Source organism: Elephas maximus, chromosome 18, assembly GCF_024166365.1.
Source record: "Elephas maximus indicus isolate mEleMax1 chromosome 18, mEleMax1 primary haplotype, whole genome shotgun sequence".
NCBI classification, from domain to species: Eukaryota; Metazoa; Chordata; class Mammalia; order Proboscidea; family Elephantidae; genus Elephas; species Elephas maximus.
Window position 1 is genome coordinate 24,758,652 of NC_064836.1, and position 24,567 is coordinate 24,783,218.

At 43.0% G+C, this 24,567-nt stretch overlaps 1 protein-coding gene and 1 pseudogene across 2 annotated transcripts in view; both read left to right on the forward strand.

Moving 5' to 3' along the window:
* LOC126061817 (NUT family member 2G-like) overlaps window positions 1-24,567 on the forward strand; it is a 432,103-nt gene that overhangs the window by 349,294 nt on the left and 58,242 nt on the right. The gene's annotated exons all lie outside the window — the stretch shown is intronic.
* LOC126061699 (CCR4-NOT transcription complex subunit 11-like) overlaps window positions 1-24,567 on the forward strand; it is a 232,206-nt pseudogene that overhangs the window by 89,710 nt on the left and 117,929 nt on the right.

Here is a 24,567-nt window from a genome sequence, read left to right on the forward strand (position 1 = left end):
TTCCAATCTCTCCGCAGCCTCTCCAACATTTAATATTTTGTGTGTTTTGGATTAATGCCAGCCTTGTTGGAGTGAGATGGAATCTCATCGTAGTCTTAATTTGCATTTCTCTAATGGCTAATGATCGAGAGCATTTTCTCATGTATCTGTTAGCCGCCTGAATATCTTCTTTAGTGCAGTGCGTGTTCATATTCTTTGCCCAAATTTTTAACTGGGTTGTTTGTCTTTTTGTGGTTGAGTTTCAGCAGAATCATGTAAATTTTAGAGATCAGGTGCTGGTCAGAGATATCATAGCTGATAATTTTTCCCAGTCTGTAGGTGGTCTTTTTACTCTTTTGGTGAAGGCTTTAGTTGAGCATAGGTGTTTGATTTTTAGGAGCTTCCAGTTATCTGGTTTCTCTTCATCATTTTTAGTGATGTTTTGTATTCTGTTTATGCCTTGTATTAGGGCTCCTAACGTTCCTATTTTTTCTTCCATGATCTTTATCACTTAGAGTTTATGTTTAGGTCTTTGATCCATTACCTTCCATCCTTTTTTGATGCTTCCTGCATCATTTAATATTTTCCCCATAGGATCGTTCACTAATGCAACTCGAGGCTTGAATTTTTTCTTCAGTTCTTTCAGCTTGAGAAATGCCAAGCGTGTTCTTCCCTTTTGGTTTTCCATTTCCAGCTCTTTGCACGTATCATTATAATACTTTACTTTGTCTTCCTGAGACGCCCTTTGAGATCTTCTGTTCAGTTCTTTTATGTCATCAATTCTTCCTTTAGCTTTAGCTGCTCGATGTTTGAGGTCAAGTTTCAGAGCCTCCTCTGACATCCATCTTGGTGTTTTCTTTCTTTCCTGTGTTTTCAATGACCTCTTGCTTTCTTTGCGTATGATGTACTTGATGTCATTTCACAACTCTTCTGGTCTTCAGTCACTAGTGTTCAATGCATCAAATCTGTTCTTCAGGTGGTCTCTAAATTCAGGTGGAATATATTCAAGGTTATATTTTGGCTCTTATGGACTTGCTCTGATTTTCTTCAGTTGCAGCGTGAACTTGAATATGAGCAATTGATGGTCTGTTCCACAGTCAGCCCCTGGCCTTGTTCTGACTGATGATATTGAGCTTTTCCATCGTCTCTTTCAACAGATGTAGTCAGTTTGATTCCTGTGTGTTCCACCTGGCGAGGTCCATGTGTATAGTCACCGTTTATGTAGGTGAAAGACGGTATTCGCAGTGAAGAAGTCATTGGTCTTGCAAAATTCTATCATTCGATCTCTGGCATTGTGTCTATCACCAGGGCCATATTTTCCAACTACTGATTCTTCTTCTGTTTCCAACTTTCACATCCCAATCGCCAGTAATTATCAATGCATCTTGATTGCATGTTTGATCAATTTCAGACTGCAGCAGTTGACAAAAATCTTCTATTTCTTCATCTTTGGCCCTAGTGGTTGGTGCATAAATAATAGTCATATTAACTGGTCTTCCTTGTAGGCGTATGGGTATTATCCTATCACTGACAGTGTTGTACTTCAGGATAGATCTTGAAATGTTCTTTTTGACAATGAATGCAACACCATTCCTCTTCAAGTTGTCATTCCCACCATAGTAGACTATATGGTTGTCCAATTCAAAATGGCCAATACCAGACCATTTCAGCTCACTAATACCTAGGATATCGATGTCTGTGCTTTCCATTTCATTTTTGATGATTTCCAATTCCAGGAACCTGCATTCCAGGTTCCAATTATTCATGGATGTTTCCAGCTGTTTCTTCTCATTTTCAGTCACGCCACATCAGCAAATGAAGGTCCCGAAAGCTTTACCCCATCCACGTCATTAAGGTTGACTCTACTTTGGGGAGGCAGCTCTTCCCCAGTCATCTTTTGAGTGCCTTGCAACCTGGGGGGCTCATCTTCCGGCACTGTATCAGACAATGTTCCGCTGCTATTCATAAGGTTTTCACTGGCTAATGCTTTTCAGAAGTAGACTTCCGGGTCCTTCTTCCTAGTCTGTCTTAGTCTGGAAGCTCAGCTGAAATCTATCCTCCATGGGTGACTCTGCTAGTATCTGAATAATGGTGGCCTAGCTTCCAGCATCACAGCAACACACAGCCCCCACAGTATGACAAACTGAGAAAGAGGTCATCCATGTCCCCACATCCAGGAACCACTGGACTCCCGGGGCTGTGGCTGCCAGGATTCCAGCCTTGTATTAGGAGGCCAGCCACATACTCAGCATTCCACTGGAGGCAAGGGACATGTAGATGGCAAAAGCTTGAAAATGGCAGTTTGACTTCATTTTCCCTATACTGGCCTTGGCCAAGTGGCATGCTTTTTCCCCTAGTAGGGTAAGGCATTCACGGAGTAAGGCAGAATTATGTCTGTAGGAAAGGTGTGTACTTGTAAGGTGATGAGGTTGAGATCAGGTTGGGATATTCAGTCCCAGGAGAGGCCCCTGGCAGATGTGGGTCAATGTTATCTGCCCATTCTACTTGGCGGGGTTTTTCGCCACACAAAGTATCAGCGGAATTACTAGTCTCCGGAGAGGCACCATCTGCCCACAAGCTCCACCTGGCCAGGGTCTGCAAGAGGTGTATTTCCCATGTTAGTCAACAGTACCTAAGACCAGTCAGAGGGACTACCTGGTATTATCTCCCCCTGGGGAACCAGTATAGCCAGAAGCCTCTCCCCTTTTATCTCCAGGCTCTCTCTCAGGCTCTGGTACTTGTGATATTTCTCAGGGGTAGAATGAAGAGATTTCTCTAAATGAACACATACAGAGAGGGACTACAGACGCTGAGTGGAACCCCTTTCCTACTGTTATCTTAGAGTAAGTGGAAAAGAGGTACCTGCCTGCTCTTCCACTGTGTTGAACCTGTCCACATCAGGGGTTGCCACCTGTGAATATATTCCATGGGTGTGTTCAATTCCTTTTGCCAAAGCCAGAAGAGGATGTTGAGTGTCCATGGACAGAACAGAGGACCCTGGCCAGTTAGGCTGGACCTCTCCTATTGGCTCAGTGTTTGTGACCCGTCCCATCAGAAGTTCCACCCAGTCTTCCGGTGGCTGTCTCCATGGTGACTGGGAGACAAACCTTATCCCCGCCAACTCGCCCTTTCACTGGCCACCTAGCCTTTTGATCCTCACCCAGACCTCTGGGTTGATTCAAAAAATAATGTCCACCAGTGCCCCTGTGTCATTATTTCCTTTGAAGGATGAGGGCCCTTTCCTTGGGCAGGAGACAGCCAAAGTCAGTCTGAGCCTAGATACCTAGAGACCTGTAACACTGCCACAAGTGATAAATGTTGATTTTCATCCTCACATATTCCCTGGTAGCAGATTCAGAGTGGTCGGAGGAGAAATGTACCTAGAGAGCACACACTCAAGGCGGTATAGGCCAGAGGGCAGGGAAAATAGTAGACGTTGTAGAGCTCTAGTGCGAGGCAGCCTGGGGCCCAGGGAACCCTCCTATACCTGGCAAACAGGTCATCCATATCCCCACATCCACAGGCTTTGGAATATTGGCTCCCTGGCTGCCAGGATTTGGCCCTGTCTTGGGAAACCTGACACATATGCAGTATGCCACTGGAGGCTGTGGACCAGTAGACGGCAAAATTTTGAACATGCTCGTTTCATTTTACTTTGTCTCTACTCTCCTTTGGCTGAGTGACATGCTGTGTTTTTCCAGCAGGAGAAGGCATTTCAGGAGAAAGGCAGATTTGATGTCTGCAGACAAGGTGTGTGCTGAGAAGATGACAAGGTGGAGACCAGGGCAGGATCTTCAGACCCAGGATACGCCTCTGGCAGGTATATGTCAATGTTTTTGTGCCCATTTCCCTTGCCCGGGTATTTCCATACAACAGATCAGTGGAATAAGTAGTCTCCAGAGAGGCTTCCATCTGTCAGGAAGCTTCAGCTGGCCAGGTTCCCCACCGTGGTGTATCTCCCCCATCAATCACTACTATCTAGACCATCCAGATAGACTACCCGCTTTTCTCTACCCATGGGCAACCAGTGCACAAAAGGCCTTCCCCCTTTTGACTCTAGGCTCTCTCTAAGGATCATAGAATGAACACATACACAGAGAGACAGAGAGAGGCAAGAGATGCTGAATGGGGATGCCTTGCCTACTGCTACCCTCAGAAAAGTGGAAAAGAGGTACCTGTTGCTCTCCCAATGCCCTGAACCTGTCCACATCAGGGCCTCCCATCTGCTTGCGTAGCCTTCCCCAGGATGTAGAGCAATGCTGTGACCACAGCCAGAGGTGACCTCTAAGTGTCATAGGCCACAATGAAGGGCCCTGTGTCATCCACCGGGTGGCCCAGATCTCTCCCATGGGCTCAGTACTTGTTAGTTGGCCCATCTGAAGCTCCGTACACTCTTCTGGTGGCAGTCTCCATGGTGATGGTAAACAAGCCTTCACCCTTCCCAACTGGCCTTCACAGCCTACATGGTCTGTTGACCCTCACCAAGACCTCTGTGTTCATCAGAATTAATGTGCACCAGGGCACAGGTTTCACCATCTGGGATAAAGGATTTGGGGCCTTGCCTGAGGCAGAAGATAGACATGGTCAGCTTGTGCCTAGATCTCTAGTGGCTTGTGACACTGCTACCAGTGATAGATGGTGTCTTCTACACTCACAAATCACCTGGTGGCAGAATGATCGTGATGGGAGGAGAAATATTGCTAGAGAACACATTCAAAGAGCCACCGGCCAAAGGCCAGGGACAGTACAGAACTTTGTGGAGCTGAATGGCGAGTCAGTTTAGGGCCCAAGGTTCCCTCCAGTATGTGGCAAACAGGTCATCCATGTCCCCACATCCAGAAACCACTGGACCGCTGGGGCCCTGGCTGCCAGGATTTCGGCCTTGTCTTTGGAGGGCGGCCGTGTACACCGTGTTCCACCGTAGGCAGGGGACGTGTAATCAGGAAACATTTGAAAATGGCAGTTTCACTTCATTTTCTCAGAACTACCTTTGACTGAGTGGCATGCTTTTTTTCCTTGTAGGATAAGGCATTCAGGGAGAAAGGCAGAATTAAGTGTACAGGCAAAGTGTGTGCTGAGAAGGTGATGAGATTGAGACCAGGTTGGGTTCTTCAGTCACAGGAGAGGCCCTTGGTTGGTATGGGTCAATGTTATCTGCCCATTCCACTTGGCAGGATTTTTCACCATACAAAGTATCAGCGGAATTCGTAGCCGCCAGAGGGGCTTGCATCTCCCCACAAGCTCCACCTGTCCAGGGTCCGCCCGTGGTGTGATTCCCGTGTCAATCAACAGTATCTAAGACCATCCAGATAGACTATCTGCTATTCTCTGCCCATGGGGAAGCGGTAGAGCCAGAAGCCTCCCCCCTTTCATCTCCAGTCTCTTTCTCAGGCACTCATACTTGCGATGTTTCTCAGGGGTACAATGAACAGATTTCTCCAAATGAACACATACAGAGAGGGACCATATATGCTGAGTGGAGTCCCCTTACCTACTGATATCCTCAAGTAAGTGGAACACAGGTACTTGGCCTGCTCTCCCAGTGTCTTGAACCTGTCCACATCAGGGGTTGCCACCTGTGAAGATAATCCCTGGGTGTGCTCATTTCCTGTGGCCAAAGCCAGAAGAGGCCGTTGAGTGTCTGTGGACAGAACGGAGGAATCTGTGGAACTGGCCAGTTAGGCCAGACCTCTTCTATTGGCTCTGTGTTTATGGCCTGTCCCATCAGAAGTTCAGCCCAGTCTTCTGGTGGCTATCTCCAATGTGATTGGGAAACAAACCTTAGCCCCACCCAGCCGGCCTTCACCTGGCCACCAGACTTGTTGAGCCTCACCCAGACCCCGTGATGATTCAAAATATAATATCTGCCAGTGGCCCCATGTCATCATTTCCTTTGAAGGATGAGGGCCTTTATCTGGGGCAGGAGACAGCCAAGGTCAGCCTAAGCCTAGATACCTAGTGACCTGTGACACTGCCACCAGTGATAGATTTTGACTTCTACACTCACATATCCTGCTGGTAGCAGATTCAGAGTGGTTAGAGGAGAAATGTACCTAGAGAGCACACATTCCAGCCATTACAGGCCATAGGCCAGGGAAAAGAGTAGACGTCGTGGAGCTCAAGTGCCAGCCAGTCTAGGGCCCAGAACTCCCTTCTCTATGTTGCAAACACGTCATCCATATCCCCACATCCACAGACTCTGGACTACTGGGGCCCTGGCTGCCAGGATTTCGGCCTTGTCTTGGAAAACCTGATGCATAGGCAGTGTGCCACCGGAGGGTGTGAACCAGCAGACAGCCAAATTTTTAAAATGCTCATTTCACTTGACTTTGCCTGTACTCTTCTTTGGCTGAGTTTGGCATGCTGTGTTTCCTAGCAGGAGAAGGCATTCATAGAGAAAGGCAGACTTGGTCTGTGCAGGCAAGGTGTGTGCTGAGAAGATGGCAAGATGGAGACCACAGTGGGACCTTCAGACCCAGGATAGGACTCTGGAAGGTGTGTGCCAAAGTTTTCTGCCCATTTCCTTGCCCAGGTATTTACATAGAACGGATCAGCGGAGTTAGTAGTCTCTGGAGAGGCTTCCATCTGTCAGCAAGCTTCACTGGGCCAGGGTCCGCCAGTGGTGTAGCTCCCCCATCAATCACTACTATCTAGGCCTTCCGGATAGACTACCTGCTCTTCTCTGCCCACGGGCAACCAGTACAGCCAGAGGCTTTACCCCTTTCATCTCTAGGCTCTTTCTCAGGCATTCCAGTTGTGATGTGTCTCAGGGGTAGAATGAAGAGATTTTGCAGAATGAACACATACAGAGAGAGACAGTGAGAGGCAAGAGATGCTGAGTGGGGATGCCTTGCCTACTAATATCCTTAGGAAAGTGGATAACAGGCCTCCTCTCCCAATGCCCTGAACCTGTCCACACCAGGAGCACCCATCTGCCTGTGTAGCATTTCCCAGAGTGTGCCGAAATCCTGTGGCCACAGCCAGAGGTGGCCACTAAGTGTCACAGGTCACAATGGACGGCCCTCTGTCATCGACTAGGGGGGCCAGATCTCTCCTATCAGCTCAGTACTTCTGACCTGGGCCCTCAGAACCTGCTCCCACTCTTCCAGTGGCTGTCTCCATGGTGATTTTGCATCAAGTCAAAGGAAATCCACTGGGAATCTCTGAATATAGGTGTGGCTCTCAGGTATTTATAATCTTTTCTCATGCTCCCCTATGAACAGTTTCTTATAAAATAGTGGACTACCATGATATACCATCATAGTTGTTGTTTTTAGGTTGCGTCTGGTTGGTTCTGATTCATGGAGACCCGAGGTAAAACAGAATGAAACACAGTCCTGTCCTGTGCCATCATAATGATTGCTGTTATTCTTGGGCCCTTTCTTGTAGCCACTGTGTTAGTCCATCTCCTGGAGGGTCTTCCTCTTTTACGATGACCTCTACTTTACCAACCATAATGTCCTTCTCAAGGGACTGGTCCCTCCTGATAAGATGTGCAAAGTATATGAGACAAAGTCTGACCATTCCCACTTCTAAGGAGCATTCTGGACTTGGAACGAGGGACATCTTTGCTGATGTCAGATAGATGATGGATGAAAGCAGAGCATACCAGAATGATGTTTACCTGTATTTTATTGACTATGCAAAGGCATTCGATTGTGTGGATCATAACAAATTATGGATAACATTGTGAAGAATGAGAATTCCAGAACTCTTAATCGTGCTGGGGAACTTGCACATAAAACCAAACAAAAACCAAACTCGTTGCTGTCGAGTCTATTCCGACTCATAGCAACCCTATAGGACAGAGTAGAACTGCCTCACAGAGTTTCCAAGGAGTGCCTGGTGGATTCAAACTACCAACCTTTTGGTTAGCAGCCATAGCATTTAACCTCAAGGCCACCAGGGCTTCTTGGTATAACACTGGTACCTTTAATTTAAATAAGAGATAAGACTTATGCAGTGATAACTATGTGCTAAGCTCTCATCCACATGCTTTACAACATGAACTTATTCGATCCTCAGTATAACAGGTGTTATCATGTGGTAGGTATTGTACTTATCTCCATGTTACAAATAGAGTAACTGACAACCAGAGGTCACACAGTAAATGGCAGTGATATGACCTTTAGAGTAAGTTTGGTAGCTTCCTGACAAGTTCTATATTTATCAGGGATGGCAACAATGAGTTCAAACGTAAACAATGATTGTGAGCATGGCACAGGAACAGACAATATTTTGTTCTGTTATACGTGAGGTCATTCAGATTGGGAACCTTCTTGATCGGCACCTAACAACTACAGATTTTAGAAAGGAAAGATCTCCAGCCATCCTGGTGCAATAATCCCTGTATCAGTCCCTGGTTGCCCAGAGGGCCAGTACTTGGGAGACGTGTGGTTGCAATCAGATTAGACAAGTACACGTCATTCAAAGTTTTTCTAGTAGTGTGCAAAGCGGAAGCATCACTTATTCAAGGGATTTACACTGACCAGTCCTTTATAGAGATCATGTGGTGGGGGTGCGGGTGTGTGAGGTGGCTGTCATCCACCTGGAGGACTTTTCACAGGTCATAAATTCTATTTATTGGAGAGGACTGAAGTAGCCCTGGTGGTCCAGTGGTTCAAATGTGTGGCTGCTAACCAGAAGGTCTGAGGTTTGAACCCACCAGTTGCTCCACAGGAGAAAGATATGGAAGTTCACTTGCATAAAAATTTCAGCCTTGGAAACCCTATGGGGTAGTTCTACTCTGTCCTATTGATAGGGTCGCTATGATTTGGAATTGACTCAATGGCAATGGGTTTGGCTTTTTTGGATTTGGTTAGAAAGGACTGGGATGAGACCGAGGTACGTATCTTTTTCAAAAGCTGTCTGAGGTCACCGCTAAAGCGGGTTTCTCCATCCTCCCTTATCCTCCAAGATGAAAACTTCTGATTTATACTAATCAGTTTACTAAGCTATTTCCTAAACAGGATGTTTTGGTGTGCTATACAAAATCACTGTCCTGTCCAGTGGGGATTGAACTTTTAGTAGTTCCCCCATGAACTCTTAAAGCGGTTTTACCTTCATCAACATACTAGAGAGTGACGGTGTGCTATTAATTTTAGGTTTTTATAAATTTTAAAAAAGAATAGGTTTAAATAGTATTTTGTAATATTCATAGTGTTTTATTTAGCTCAATATGGCTCCAATTTTTTTCTTTTTCTGATACGTAATCACTATAAAATTTTGTCTGATATCTATTTAAAAATTTTTACTGTGGTAAAATACATAACAACAGGTTTGTAATATTAACTACTTCTACGTGTACAATTCAGGGACGTTAATTACATCCACCATATTATGGTACCAGTAATTAATAGTAATTTGATGTAAATTTTAAGTATTGGTTAAGGGAGCTCTGGAGGCACAAACGGTTAAGTGCTTGTCTGCTAACCAAAAGGTTGGTGATTGAAACCCAACTTGATTCCTAAGAGAAAGATCTTTCAATCTGCTTCTATAAATAAAGACTACGGTCAAGAAAACTCTATGGACAAGATGGGGCCAAGAGCGCAGGGTAGTCAGATACTTCCAGTGGTCCCTCTTATAACAAAGACCCAAGAAAACAAGTGACTCAATTATATATGACAATCTAGCCACCCTGAACATAAAAGTCAAAGTTGAGGAATCAGAGTGAGTGGCAGCAGAAGGAAGAGATGGTTCAGAAGCAGCAAGAAGTTCCCAGACCTGACCCAGCGGGAACTGGCACCCCACAGGCTAGAGTTGGTGGCGTGAGCACAGTGAGGCAAGCAGTGGCATTTGGGATGCGTTTTCCACATTGGGAGAGACCGAGTGGCTTCCAGAATCAGTGAAAAGCAGTGCTCTTGGCAAAAGATAAGTACTTGAGTCTAATTCACCTTGCAGACCAAAAAACACCCTTTTCAAAAAAACTACCGTTTAACCCCTCCCTACTCTGAAACAGGTCCCAAGCTGGCTTCGGTGATAGACCCTTTTCCTGGGGTGGAAGTAGGGCCTGCCACCTGCATGGAGTCATCTTCCTAGCCTTGGAGAAGGAACAAATTAACAAACAGGGGGAAAAAATCTGCCAAATTCTCTAAGCTGGGAACTCAGGACAGAAATAGCTCCTTTGACTAGGCACAGGCATAAGTGGTCCATGAGCTCTGAATCACTTTCACCCCTGCAAAGACCTTTGTGAGCCCATTTCCACAATGTGGCACCTCATTAGCACAGTACAACAGGGTATATACCTGAAGTCTAACTTCAGCTTTTTCAGCTCTATGGTGGAGAGTCATGTTTGTGATGTTTGACACCACTCTGCCTATTAAGCAGACTCCTCACCTACCCACACCAGGTGCCTGAGGACTGGTGGCTTCACCACACCCCCTAGTCCCCATTGACAGGGGTCCAAGGATAAGTGGTGCCTCCCAGTCCTTACAGCGAACAGTATTGGATGCCCATAGTATGGCTGCAAGATCCACCCACCTAGGTGCTCTAGGAAACAGGGACATGCTTTCCTCACAGACACACAGCGGCAGTTGTCGGCCAACTGCTTTCCTCAGCACGTGAGCTCCTACTGTAGCCAGGTACCTGTGCCTACAGCAATCACCTCTGCTCGTCTAAGACTATAGGTGAGAGCCTACACCACACACTTGGTGACTATTTGGACACCTGAGCTGAATCCATACAAGAGAAGTAAATGAACTCCTGGGCTTATATACCTAGGAAAATCTCTAACCACCTGGTGACAGTACATTAGCGCTTCAAAGGTACCAATAATCAAACTAGCTCACTGGAGCAGCCTATTTGGGCATATCAAAACAAAACAAGAAACTAGGACACAGTAAGCAAACATAAATAAATACAATAACTTACTGAAGGCTCTGAGAAACAGTCAATATCAAATTGCATGAAGAGGCAGACCATGATGGTTTCAGTAAGCTCCCCCAAAAAAGAACCAAGAAATCTTCTGGATGAAGAGAACTGAAAAGAGCTACCAGAGGTAGAATAAAAAAGATTACTATACAGAACTATCCAAGTGATCAGGAAGGAGATCAGGCAAAATGCAGAACAAGCCAAGGAGTGCATCAGAAGAACTTAAGAAGATTAGGGAAGAACATAATGACAATTTAGTAGATCAAAGATAAATCACTTGACACCAACATATTTGAGGAAAAATCAACATATGAGGAAAAGCACCTAAAAAATACAAATTTCTTGGAACCCACCCTCCATCTGTTCTAAAGAAGCCCATTATGGTAAATTTTACTTTATTTTTTCCCCTATTTTGATGGTCCAAACTTGGTACATAGTTTTTCCAAACTCCTGACACAGGGAGAATTTCAATTAAGGAATTTTTTTGACAAAATATGTAAGTTACAAGAAAGTCCAAAGGAAAACTCAAGGATTTGGATGCTGGAAAATAAAAATCTCTGTTGTTAATTATGGTTCTAATATAGCCCAGGCACAGACAAGCCATGGAGCCTTTCTACTTAATAATAAAGCTTTGTAAGTTCCCTTGCCAGCTCCTCTTACAGGGTCACAACAATGACCCTGCAATTACAGTAAAAAATCTACCATTAAAAATAATTTGGATGTATCTTAAAACATAACCATGAAACCCATTGCCATCGAGTCGATTCTGACTCATAGGAACCCTATCATAAAGAGTAGAACTACCCCATAGTGTTTCCAAGGAGTGGCTGGTGGATTTGAACTGCCTATCTTTTGGTTAGCAGCCAAGCTCTCAACAACTGTGCCACGAGGGCTCCAAAACCTAACTATATGGGCTTTTGCATCATTTTGCTTTGGAATTTTGAGACTAAAGTCTTTAACTGTTGCATGAAGAAAAGCAACCCTGTATGACAGAACACCTCTACTACATGTCATCAGCTATTTAGAACCTTTTATCATCTATACCTAGGTTAATGTTGTCCTCTCTTGTTTTTAGACTTCTATAAAGGTTGGGCTCCATAGCTCACCTTCCTTCTAGGGCCTGTGAAGTCTCTGCTTTCGTTTTGCACCAAAAGGAGTGATAAGGAATGGGTAGCTTCCTCTTTGTTTTATAGGGACTTAGAAGTGAGCAGCCCACCTTTCTTATGGAGCAAAGGGGGTTTGACAACCATCGGACATATCCTTCTGGTTGGAACCATAGCATGCTTGCCCCTCACTCATCAGGAGGCTCCTTCCTTCTTCCTCCCTGAAATTCCTCTATTAGAACCTGTTTGCTGTTTTTCTTTTCTTTCTTTTTCCTCTAATGAGTAGGAATGGCAATCATCTTTACCTTAGTCTTCACATACAAGGAAGCATGGCTAAAACATGTGTTGCTTCATGACTTAAAAACCTAGCAATGTGCCAAGGTGCCTTTCCTAGTCTTCCCTGCCTGTGGTGCCCCAACTGGTGCTTGGATGCTTGAAAGCTCCAAGTCTCACTGCACTCTGTACTGGTGGCCACCATCCCAAGTTAGCTGTGCAGTGCCTGGGAGGAGACTGGAGTGGAGATGCTCTGTGAATCCCTGCTCTCCCGCAGTCAGTGTGTTACCTTTTACTGGATTTAGAGTTCTGTTTGATCCTCCAGTCCTTTATTGGTTGTCTGGAATTGTAAGGGTCATTAATTTTCCAATATTTGCTTGTTTTATTTTATTATAGTTGTAGGGGATTTGGGGTATGGACTGTTTATACTGCCATCTTGCTCCACCCTGTGCTTAACTGTTTCTTGAAACAAACTGCTGTGGAAAAGTTTCCTTAAAACATTAATAATTGAGTCAATTAATTAAAAATTGCCACTTGTGTTTCACTTTCAGTTCAAATGTGATGTGATTCTACTACAGGGATGTATCATATTAAAACCATGAGAAAAATATAGGTTTTAGTTTTCATGTTACATTGTTTTACCAGTGGTTTCCACTGTGAAAGCTTTTGAAGGAAAATGAGATTTGAAGTGGTAAGGAGGAATCTTGATTTTTAGTTCCTAGCAGATCTTAAGCTGGAAGATTTGTTTTACTGCCCAGTGTAACTCACGTCAGTTTCCATTCCAATTATAAGCACATTTGGATCAATAAATTTATCTGTAAAGAAACCCAAAAATCCAGAGACAGAATTTTTGATAGCATGCCCCATCAGTAAAAAAATCTTGAGTGTGTTCCATTTAATACTATACTCTAGCAGCTGTGAAGTGATGGCTGAAACCACATACAATAAGCCCAGCGCTCCCAGATCTCAGGAAAAGTCAGAGAACTGAGAAAACGTACATGAATCAGGAGAACATCAAAGAATTTTCAAAAGACTATGGAGACACAGAAAGTGTTCCCAGAGATTCCAGACTACATAATAACTAAGAAAATTACAAAGGAAAATAAAGAGAGAGAGAGAAAAACAGGAGTCAGGAGAAACACCAACATTTCCAAGATATGAGGGAATGAGGGACACTAGTGTAAGTCTGTAACTCATGGAAGACCTGGCTGGCATAAAGATGGTATGCACCGAGTACGACAACCAGGTGAACCACTGAAGCAGAAACCGGAGTCCTTAGTAAGCCCAACATGCAAGAAACTTATGAGATCATCACAGAAGTCAAACCATCCCCCAATCACAGCAGTGATATTAAAACTTTTAAAAACTCCACAGCAGATTGTGCAATCAGATCACCAGCAGTCAACAAGAAGCTTGGTAGTGCTCCCAGAGAGAAGCCAGAGCCTCTGAGGGCCACCAAGAAACATCCAAGGAATTCTACTAAATATAGCCTAAATATACTAAATATATAAATATAGATGAGCCGAAAGGCATGAAGACCCCCATAAGAATGCTAGAGTGGCCAGGTGGGTGGAGAGGAAATCTGACTGTCTAGAAGAGCCTTCTGAAGATTCCTTGGGTACACCCAGACGATACACAGATATTATCATGCTCTGTTGGGTATGGGTTCTGTCAGAAGGATGATTCAGGCATTCCTCCAGTTCCAGAGACATTACAAGAAAGGCAGTTTCCCAAAAGACCTGTCATAAAAGAATTCCAGTTGAAGCCTTGAGGACGCAAAAGCCTACAGAAGGTGACTCTACTGAGTGTAAAGAAATGTTGATTCACCCACTAAAAACAAGGTAAGAATATTATGCCATTATAAAATGGCATCTTGAGTGTATACTCTCAATTTATGTAATTTGTAAGAATGTAATTCTAATTTATAACAATTGGATATCCCCTTTAAAAGGGGTTGTATCCACACTAAATAACTTGCCTTTGATAACTGTTCACATGCTATGATACGGAAGCATCCTGGAGCCCTAGTCTGGTTCTGACTCATTTCCTTTAATTCGACAAGCCTCTGCTGACATAGTCTGGTACGCATGGTGCACCCAAGTCCCTCCATTGCTGGGAAGCAGGGACAGCTTACCCAATAAGCAAAGTAAGCATGTGCTTAAGGAATCAACAAAACAGTGGCACCAGTTGTCCAAAGACAAAACCCATAGATGCCAAGCAGACAGGACACAAGAAAAACAAAGTACCACAGTGGAAGAGAACTGGGGCAGGGCACTAAATGAAATTCATAGCATTTTGTAAATTTGGCATACAATAACAGTTATATTTACTTTTTCATTTGTGACTACTCTGCTATAACCTCACATTCAGTTCTCTCTTGTCGACAACATAAGAACAATCCAGTGCCATTATAATCATGTGACTCATGATGTATCTCATCCTGCCCAAAGTGAACCAAAAAGCATCTTCGGATTGAGCATACCCTGGTAACTGTATCATGCTCTTAGAGATTGCTCTGGCCCTGTTGTGTATCAGCAGTGTTCCAATGATCTGTAAAGATGCAGCACCAAAGGATGGAAAGTGTGTGCACAAGTTTATAAGTATTATTTCAAGACAAAAAACACTCGTGGAGATCTGTGAAGAGCCTACCAGCAAACAGTGTGTGACAAATGAATGGAATTATATCCCACTGCCGTATAAATACATTTCTTTTGACTATGTCAGATCTGAAAACCAAATTTTATCTTCCAAGTTCATTCTTTTTTACTTGCTAATTTTCAAATGGAGCCCCGATGGCACAGTGGTTAAGAGCTTGGCTGCTAACCAAAAGGTTGGCAATTGGATTCCACCAGCCTATCCTGGGAAACTCTACTGGCCAGTTCTACTCTGTCCTGCAGGGTTGGTATTAGTCAGAATCGACAACAACAGCAATGGGTTTCTTAAAATATCAAATATATTTTTTTCTGTTAATGTCTAAATTCTAAATATTATTTTCTAAACTTTACCTGTTTTATATATTTTATTTTCAATTATTCAAATGTATTGCTATGGTAAAACTAAATTTAAAAAGTGTCATTTTATATCCAATTAAAATGAAATGGAAACAATTAAGTGGAGCACTAAAATGAAAGCTTGCGGAAGAACAAAAGAAAAAGATTTGTGAATCCCTAAAGACAAAAAAAAAATTTTTTTTAAAGACAATTCCAAAATTAACTTCCTTTTTAGAGTGTAATGAATCACAAAAGAATTCTTTTCATTGAACATTTGTGTTTAATGGGTGCAAAGCATTGTATGAGTACTGCTGGTGCTGAAATGGAACAACAGCAATACGAATATAACAGAATTTGTCCCAAATTCTGTATCCATTCCTTTCTGTAGTAAAAAAGTTTATAATGGTGTAGAAGAGTGAAACTATCTTAGAATATGAAATTGTCACATCTGCAGACCCCATAAGTAACAGAAATACAGATCCTACCTTGTGGAATAATTTCTCTTCTAATGACATAAATTACTGGATCAAAAGATTGCCAGTGATTGTCAACATCACAGTTGTCCCTTTGTAAATTTGTGTTGACAATATTGGGATGGTAAACAAACAAGATTCTGAAGCCAGAATGTATTTCTAGAGGGCAAAGATAATTGGTGAAAATTATAGGAGGGAGTGGCTCATGTATTCTCTGTCCATCTGCTCTGTATACTGTTTGGTTTGGAAACCAACCCAAAAAACAACAAACCTGTTGCTCTCATTTAATTCTCAGCCTTTTATGGATGAATTTAGCAATTGGTGCAACTCAAATAGAATCAATAAGTATGAAAACAGTTCAATTCACAGAGGTTTTATGTAGTCATACTCAAACTGAAGACATGGTTTTGGCTTAACTCACGTACTTGACTCACAAATGAATGAAGAACATCAGTATTGGAAAGCCATTTGGCAATTTTTGGTGTTGTTGTAATAATTACTGAATATGGACTATCATTGTGAGGAATAAAGGAAATGGCTGGGTCTCCACAAAATTGAAATTTTTTTGAGTTTACTTGAACTTGTTGCTCGGTTTGATCCATTTTTAGCAGGTCACATCTCAAAATGTGGTAACACAGGAAAGGGCAATCCATCGTACAATTCTAAAACAATGTGTGAAGAATTTATAAACTTAATAAGTGATAACGTTTAACTACTGTCAGCAAAATAAGTATAGCTCAATATTTCAGTTTGTAGATTCTGCTCCTGATCCCTCTCATACAGGTCAGCTAAGTATTGTTTTAAAATACATATCTCCAACAGATGGAAAACCTATGTGGTGATTTATCATATTTACCAGCTTAAAAAATCATACTGGTGAAGGAATTGCAAAACAAGTATTTCACTATTTATATGAAGTCTGCAAAATTGATTTTTCTAAGTGCAAAGGCCAGTCCCGTGACAGTGCTGCTAACATGTCAGAGCATTATAAAGGCATGCAACAGAAAATTTTAGAATGTAATGAATATGCCATTTTCATACCATGTGCTGGCATTCACTTCATCTTGTAGAACGTATTACAGTAGGCTGTTGTCCGGAAGTAGTTGATTTTTTTCTAATACTCGGTTACTCTACACATTTGTTGCCACCTCTACTTACCAAAGAGCTGTTCTTAAAACATATTTAGGCAATGATCGAGTATTAGAATGTCCTTCTAATACACACTGGGAAGCGCGTGCTGTAGCAACGACTGCAATCCTGGAATCGCACATTCAGATACTAGGTGCCTTAGAGAATGCTGGGGAAGACATGACACAAAAAAGAGATACCAGGAGAGAACCTGAAAACACAGCCAAGAAAATGCAAACACTAGAATATGTATTTACATCTGTTATGTGTGATAATATATTGATTGCATCATTTTCACTGGGGCTTCATTCAACCTCTCCAAGGTTCAGAAGTAAATTTAAAGACACGCACAGATCTATACCAGTCATTCACAGGGTATTTACATAATTTAAGAGAAAATTTTGAAAACACAACAAGTACTGCCAAATATTGATTATCAAGCAGTTCACTGTTGCAGAAGCATTAGAAGGAAAAAAGTAAATGACAGAAGTTCTCCAGAAGTATTGAGTGCCAGACATCAATTTCACGTAACCAGATAGCATTACACCATCATTGGCCCACTTGAATCTTGCATGAAATGAAGGGTGAAAATGTGTGCTTTCAAATAATTTTTTCTTCTTAAACAATGTGAATATACCTGATGAAGAACGTATGAAAGCATCCAAGAAATTAGTACAGGCTTATCCCGATGACTTAAGTGCTGCCATTTATGAGGAAGTGCTACAATTTCATTCTTACATGAGAACAAAGTTTACAAATTCAGGAAAGACAAATTTTATTCACATAGGCATGTAAACCAAAAACCAAACCCGCTGCTGTCAAGTCGATTTCAACTCATAGCAACCCTATAGGACAGAGTAGAACTGCCCCCATAGGGTTTCCAAGTGGCTGGTGTATTCAAACTGCCGACCTTTTGTTTAACAGCTGAGTGCTTAACAACTGTGCCACCAGTGCTCCATATATACCCTATGACCCAGCAGTTCAAACCCACCAGCTTCTCCTTGGAAATTCTATGGAGCAGTTCTACTCTGTACTACAGAGTCGCTACGAGTTGGAATTGAATGGAAGGCAACTAGTTTGGTCTGCCTATTGTATCATCCCTATTTCATTTCCTCTGAGATAAGGTTTTGTGATGGTGTCAGACTCAGGAATGAGATGAAAAACGTCTCTTGTGTACATCTTTTTATTATTTTAGCAGTTTATATGCATATGTGTCTATGTGTGTGCGTGTGTGTACCTGTGTGTGATTGTGCAAATTTTTATGCATGTGTATGAGTGTGTGTGCCTTTGTGTCTGTGTGTGTACCTAGCTCTTTCTGCTGAGAGCCTAGACACAATGACATGTCAGTAGCAGTGAGCACAGCTAACATGCATATTTTGTTTTCTAAATACCATTCCCACCAAAGGGAACAGGGGCCCTTGGCAAATGTCCAATTCCAAGTTAGGGGCACAGAAAATACAAGATAAGCCTGGAACATTTTATACCAGAGAGTAAGTGCTCAAATAAGACTGTAGCTTGTGAAGAAGACAAGGAATCAGCTTGAAGTGTCTCTCTCTGGCCAAAGAGGAGGCAATTGAACATGAAAATAATGACATCAATAAAATAAAATAGGAACCTATAAGTACATACTAATATAAATAAATTAATGAATCAATAATAAGTGAGAGAAAAGGAAATTTTCTTTACAGCAAATGCCACTTGATAAATGTAGAAGGAACGATGGAGTTAGAGCCCTGTTTTGTAAGTATCATAATAACATATAATTCAGGTAAGAATGATCAATGGATAAAAGTTTGATAAAAGACAGGATATGTACTTAGTTTTGAAATACCTTCCCACAGAATTGCTTATTATTTACAAATGGGAAAAGTAAATTTACAGTGGAGAGACCTATTGAATACCACCTTAACCAAATGAACAAAGTTAATACCTTAACAGTGGGACAAACTAACTAAATCATGTGACCCTAACCAGATGCACTGAGGGGCCACAACATCAGTTTTATAGCGTTTCTCTCAAGACTGCTTAAAGTGAACCCAATCATGTGGAAAAATCACATTAACCCAAATTAAAAATAATCGGTCTGTTAAGGAGCCCTGGTAGTGCAGTGGTTATGCACTTGGCTGCTAACAAAAAGATCAGTGGTTGGAACTCACCAACTCCTTCTAGGAGAAAGATGTGACAGTCTGCTTCTAGAAAGATTACACCCTTGGATACCCTGTGGGACAGGTCTATCCTGTCCTATAGGGTCACTATGGGTCAGAATAGACTTGACTGCTATCGCTTTGGATTTGGGTTTTATTCTTCAAAAGTGTCAAGGCCATAATAGACAGACTGAGAAACGTTTCCAGTTTCTCGGATATGTTAACTAAAGTCAATGAGTGATCCTAGTTTAGATTCTAAAGCTAGGACAGAAATGGTTATGAAGGACATTATTAGAACAATTGACAAAATTTGATTATGGACTGTGGTTTAGTTTAACAGTGTTGTATCAATGTAGGAAATGTCCTTGTTCTTAAGTATTTAAGTATTTATGGGAAATAACTGTCTGCAAATTACTTTCAAACTGTTTAAACAAAGCATATAAATATACATATAAGAAGAGAGACTGAAAAATACTGAAATGGGGCAAAACATTAAAATTGTTGACTCTGGTAAAGGATATAGGGAAGCTCCTAGCACTATTCTTATACCTTTTCTGTTAGTTTGAAATTATTACAAAATTTATGTTGTTAGTCGTCAAGTTGCTCTGACTCATGGTGACCTTATGAAACATTGCCCAGGTCTGCACCATCTTTGGTATGTTTGACCCCATTGTTATAGCCACTGTGTCAATCTATCTCATGGAAGGTTCCGTTATTTTTGCCGACTCTCTACCAAACATGATGTCCTTTTCTGGCTATTGGTCTTTCCTTTCTCTTCACCCTTGCTTCTACGGAATGTTCTGGCTGTATTTCCTCCAAAACTGATGGAAATACCTCTATAAAACAAACAGAAAAAGATATTTTAATAATTCCTCCTTATTCAACTATATGTTGAAAGCTTATTATGACACTTTATCATTCAAATGCTTTGAACAATCAAGTACCAAAATGGCTCTTTTAAATGTTGTCACAAAAATGCTACTTACCAACTCTTCCTATCTTACAATCTACGGCAGGATTTCCTCCTTTCCCACAGAGCCAGGTTGTTATAGATTGGTATTCATCAACCCTGCCCAGTTGAGTCTTTACATTTAACTGTCATTTGGGCCAGACCTAGCCTTGGAATCCTGGAGCAGGAATCTTCCAGTCTCTGCAGAGTGGCAGTTGACCTAACACCAACAGCTCCTTTGACTGCTCGAGTACTAGGACATATACTTTCAGTCTTCTCTCCTCTGCCAAGACATTTTTACATTTCTCTAGGAGGCAAAACCCTTCAAGTGTTCAAGTGACCATGAGCAAAGAGGTAGCTTCCTTATTTGTAGGTTGAACTAGTATTAACCCCTGCAGAATACCTCAGGAAAACATGTAAAACTTACGTCTTCCATTTTTTCCCTACTCATTGACCAATAATAGCTCTATTTTTTCATAAATAAAATAGTGCCTACACTTACAACTGGGTGTTAGGGCTTCTGCATTCAAAACAATGTTTCTTCTTATTAGATAAAGTTTTATTATCTTAAAAAGTATAAAAGGAAAACATGCTTTGAAATACAAGTAGTATTATGTTCAAAACACATCATAGTTTTGTAAATTAAGAAATTTTCTGGATTTATAATACCTGAACATTCTTCAAGTCACTTTCCTGATTTATCCATTCTAAGGTTTTGACTGAAACGTAAAACTATGATACTTTCTGTAACTAACTCTTTGTTGTGTTTTTAATAATACATAACAAAAGACTTTTTTTGTGCTCACAATGTATCAGGCAAGTGATGTGTTACGTGTGTGTGTGTGTGTGTGTGTGTGTGTACAGACATCTATATATATATGTAGATATATTTTGGCTCCTTCTAACTACTCTGTCAGGAAAATATGTATTAATAACCTCATGTCACACCTTCAGTAAAGAAAATGTATTTTTTCACATGTCAAGGCTCACACGTCTCCTAGGACTTAAGCCTGAATTGGTTCCCAAGACTGTTGTTGTCAGGTGCCATCGTGTCAGTTATGACTCATCATAGCGACCCTATGAACAACAAAAGAAAACCCTACCTGGTCCTGCACCATCCTCAGAATTGTTGCTAGCTTTGACCCCATCATTGCAGAAACTTTGACAATCCATCTCTTGAGGATCTTCCTCTTTTTCACTGACTCTGTATGATATCTGTCATGGATTGATTTGTGTCCCCCCAAAAATAGGTGTCAACTTGGTTAGGCCATGATTTCCAGTACTGTCATTGTCCTCCATTTTGTGATTGTAACTTTATGTTAAGAGGATTAGGATGGGATTGTAACACCACCCTTACTCAGGTCACCTCTCAGATCCAGTATAAAGGGAGTTTCCCTGGGGTGTGGCCTACACCACCTTTTATCTCTCAAGAGATCAAGCAGAGAGTTGGGGACCTCATACCACCAAGAAAGCAGCACGAGGAGCAGAGTGTGTTGTTTGGACCTGGGGTCCCTGTGCCTGAGAAGCTCCTCGGCCCTGGGAAGATTGAGGTCAAGGACCTTCTTTCAGAGCTAACGGAGAGAGAAAGCCTTCCCCTAGAGCCGACCCCCTAAATTTGGACTTGTAACCTACTAGACTGTGAGAAAATAAATTTTGCTTTGATAAAGCCACCCACTTGTGGTATTTCTGTTTTGGCAGCACTAGATGACTAAGACAATATACTTTTCCAGGGACTGCTCCCTCCTGATAGCATTACCAAAGTACATTATACAAAGTCTCACCATCCTCACTTCTAAAGAGCATTCTGGCTGTACCTCTCCAGAGACAGATTTGGTCATTCTTCTTGTACGTTCAATATCCTTTGCCAATACCATAATTAAAAGCCATCAATTGTTCTTTGGTCTTTCTTATTCATTGCCCAGCTTTCACCTGCATATGAGGTGACTGAAACTACCATAGCTTGAGTCAGGTGCAACTTAGTCCTCAAAATGACAGCTTTGCTTTTTAAGGCTATAAAGAGGTCTTTTGCAGCACATTTCCCCGATGCAATGCTTCCTCTGATTTCTTGACTGCTGCCTCCAGGGACGTTGATTGTGGATCCAAGGAAAATGAAATCCTTGACAACTTTGGTGTTTTCTCAGTTTATCATAATGTTGCTCATTGGTCCAGTTCTGAAGATTTTCATTTACTTTATGTTGAGGTGTAATCCTGAACGATGTAGTCTGACCCATCAGTAAGTGCTTCATGTCCTCTTCACTTTCAGCAAGCAAGGTTGTGTCATGGGTATATCACAGGTTGTTAATGAGTCTTCCTCCAATCTTGACCCAGCATTCTTCTTCATATAGTCCAGCTTCTTGGATTAATTGCTCGACATGTAGATTGAATAAATATGGTGAAAGGATAAAACCTTGATGCATATCTTTCCTGACTGTAAACCACGCAGTATCCCCTTGTATTTGAACGACCGCCACTTGGCGTAGGTACACGACCCTGGCCAGGTTGAGCTTGTGTACAGACAGGAAGCCATGCACTGACTGCTCCTCTAGCTGAGACTTTGCATCCAGAAAAACCTCCCACTGGACAAGGTAGAAAACATTCACACATAACTGTGAGAGACCTCCCCTGGGTCTGGAGATCCAACCTGATCTCTACCATTTGATCTTCTCAGCAGGTACCTTGCCCAGGGGCACACCCTGCCTTTCTGTGTGAATGCTGCATCCAACTAGGACGCAAAGCATGCCACTCAGCCGAAGACAGGACTGACATAATCAAGTAAAACCCCCACTTATATGCCTATTTTTGCCATCTGCTGGTCCACAGCCTCCTGCGGCACACTGCTTTTGCATGGGGTCCTGGTAGCCAGGACCAGAAATCTTGGCAGCCAGGGCTGCCTGAGGCCTGAGGAGTATGGATGTGAGGATACTGGTGACCAGTGTCCCAGATGCAGGAGGGAGCCTCGAGCCCCAGTCTGGCTGTCCCTGGGGCTTTAGGACGCCAGTCAATGACCCTGGCCATTGGCCCATGCCTCCATAAATCTGTACACTCCACCTACATTTCTCCTCCAATCATTCTGATTCTGCCTCCTTGGGCTGTCTGCCTGTGGAACTGACGGCAGTGTCAACGGTCTCTTGATTTCGAGGCTGAGGCTGGCCTTCGTTGTCTTCTGCCCCAGGGAATGGCTACAACACTTCAAGTCCCCGATGATGAATGTGGGCTCAGGCGGACTTTACTCCTTATCAACTCAGAGGTCTGGGTGAGGGTTAGCAGGCCAGATAGGCCTGGTGAATATCAGGTGGGCAGGGCTAAGGCTTGTTTACCATCACCATTCAGGGAGCCTCTAGAATCAGTGGGTGGAGTCTGATGGGCCCTGGTCAGAAGTATTGAGCCAACAGGAGAGGTCTGGCCCACCTGGCCGATTCCCCAGGGCCCTTCATTTTGGCCTATGAGACACAGTGGTCACTTCTGCCTATGGCCACAGGAATTCATCAAACCCAGGGAAAGGCTGAGCAGAGGGCAGCCCCTGATAGGCAGAGGTTCATAGCACTGGGCAAGCAGGCCAAGTACCTCTTTTCCACTTATTTGAGGACAACAGTAGGCAAGGCATCCCCACTCAGCAACTATTGTCTCTGTCTCTGGCTGTGTCAGTTGTGTGACATCTCTTAATTGTACTCCTGGGAAACATCACAACTAGGAGATCGGGAGAGGGAGCCTAGCCATGGAAGATGGAAGGCCTCTGCCACTACTGTTTCCCCATGGGCAGAGAAGAGTAGGCATTCCATCTGGATGGTCTTCCTTGTCTGGTGCCTGATGAGGGAGCCACACCAGGGACAGACCCGGGCCAGGTGGAGCTTGAGTGCAGACAGGAGGCCATTCACTGACTGCTCTGTCTGCTGATACTTTGTATCCAGAAAACTCTCCCAATGGCCTAGGCAGAAAGCATTCACACACACCTGTGACAGGCCTCTCCTGGCTCTGAAGAACCCAACCTGGTATCCAACATTTCATCTTCTCAGCAGGCACCTGGTCTACGCCCATCAACTCTGACTTTATGTCTCAGTGTCACATCCGACTGGGACCCACAGCCTGCCACTCAGCCAAAAACAGGAACAACCTAGTCAAGTTAAACACCATTTGCATATTTTTGTCATCTGTTCGCCCACAGCCGCCAGTGGCACACTACGTGTATGTGATATCCTGTAAGCCAGGACCAGAAATCCTGGCAGCCAGGGACCCTGGAGGCCCATGGAGTGTGGATGTGGAGACATTGGCGACCAGTATCCCAGGTGCGGGAGAGGCTCTTGGGCCCCAATCTGGTTGGCCCTCGGTTTCACAACACTTAGCAACTATGCTGGCCATTGGCCCGTACCTACGTGAATGTGTGCATCTAGCTACATTTCTCCTACCATCACTTTGATTCTACCTCCATAGGCTATTTGTGTATGGAACTGACAGCAGTGTCACAGGTCTCCAGATTTCAAGGCTCAGGCTGGCCTTGGTTATCTTCTGCCCCAGGCAATGGTCCCAATGCTTCAAGACCCCGATGACATGTGGGCCCTGGCCAACTTTATTCCTTATCAACTCAGAGGTCTGCAAGTGGGTCAGCAGGCCAGGTAGGCCAGATGACTGGTGGGTGGGGTTAAGGCTTGTTCACTATCACCA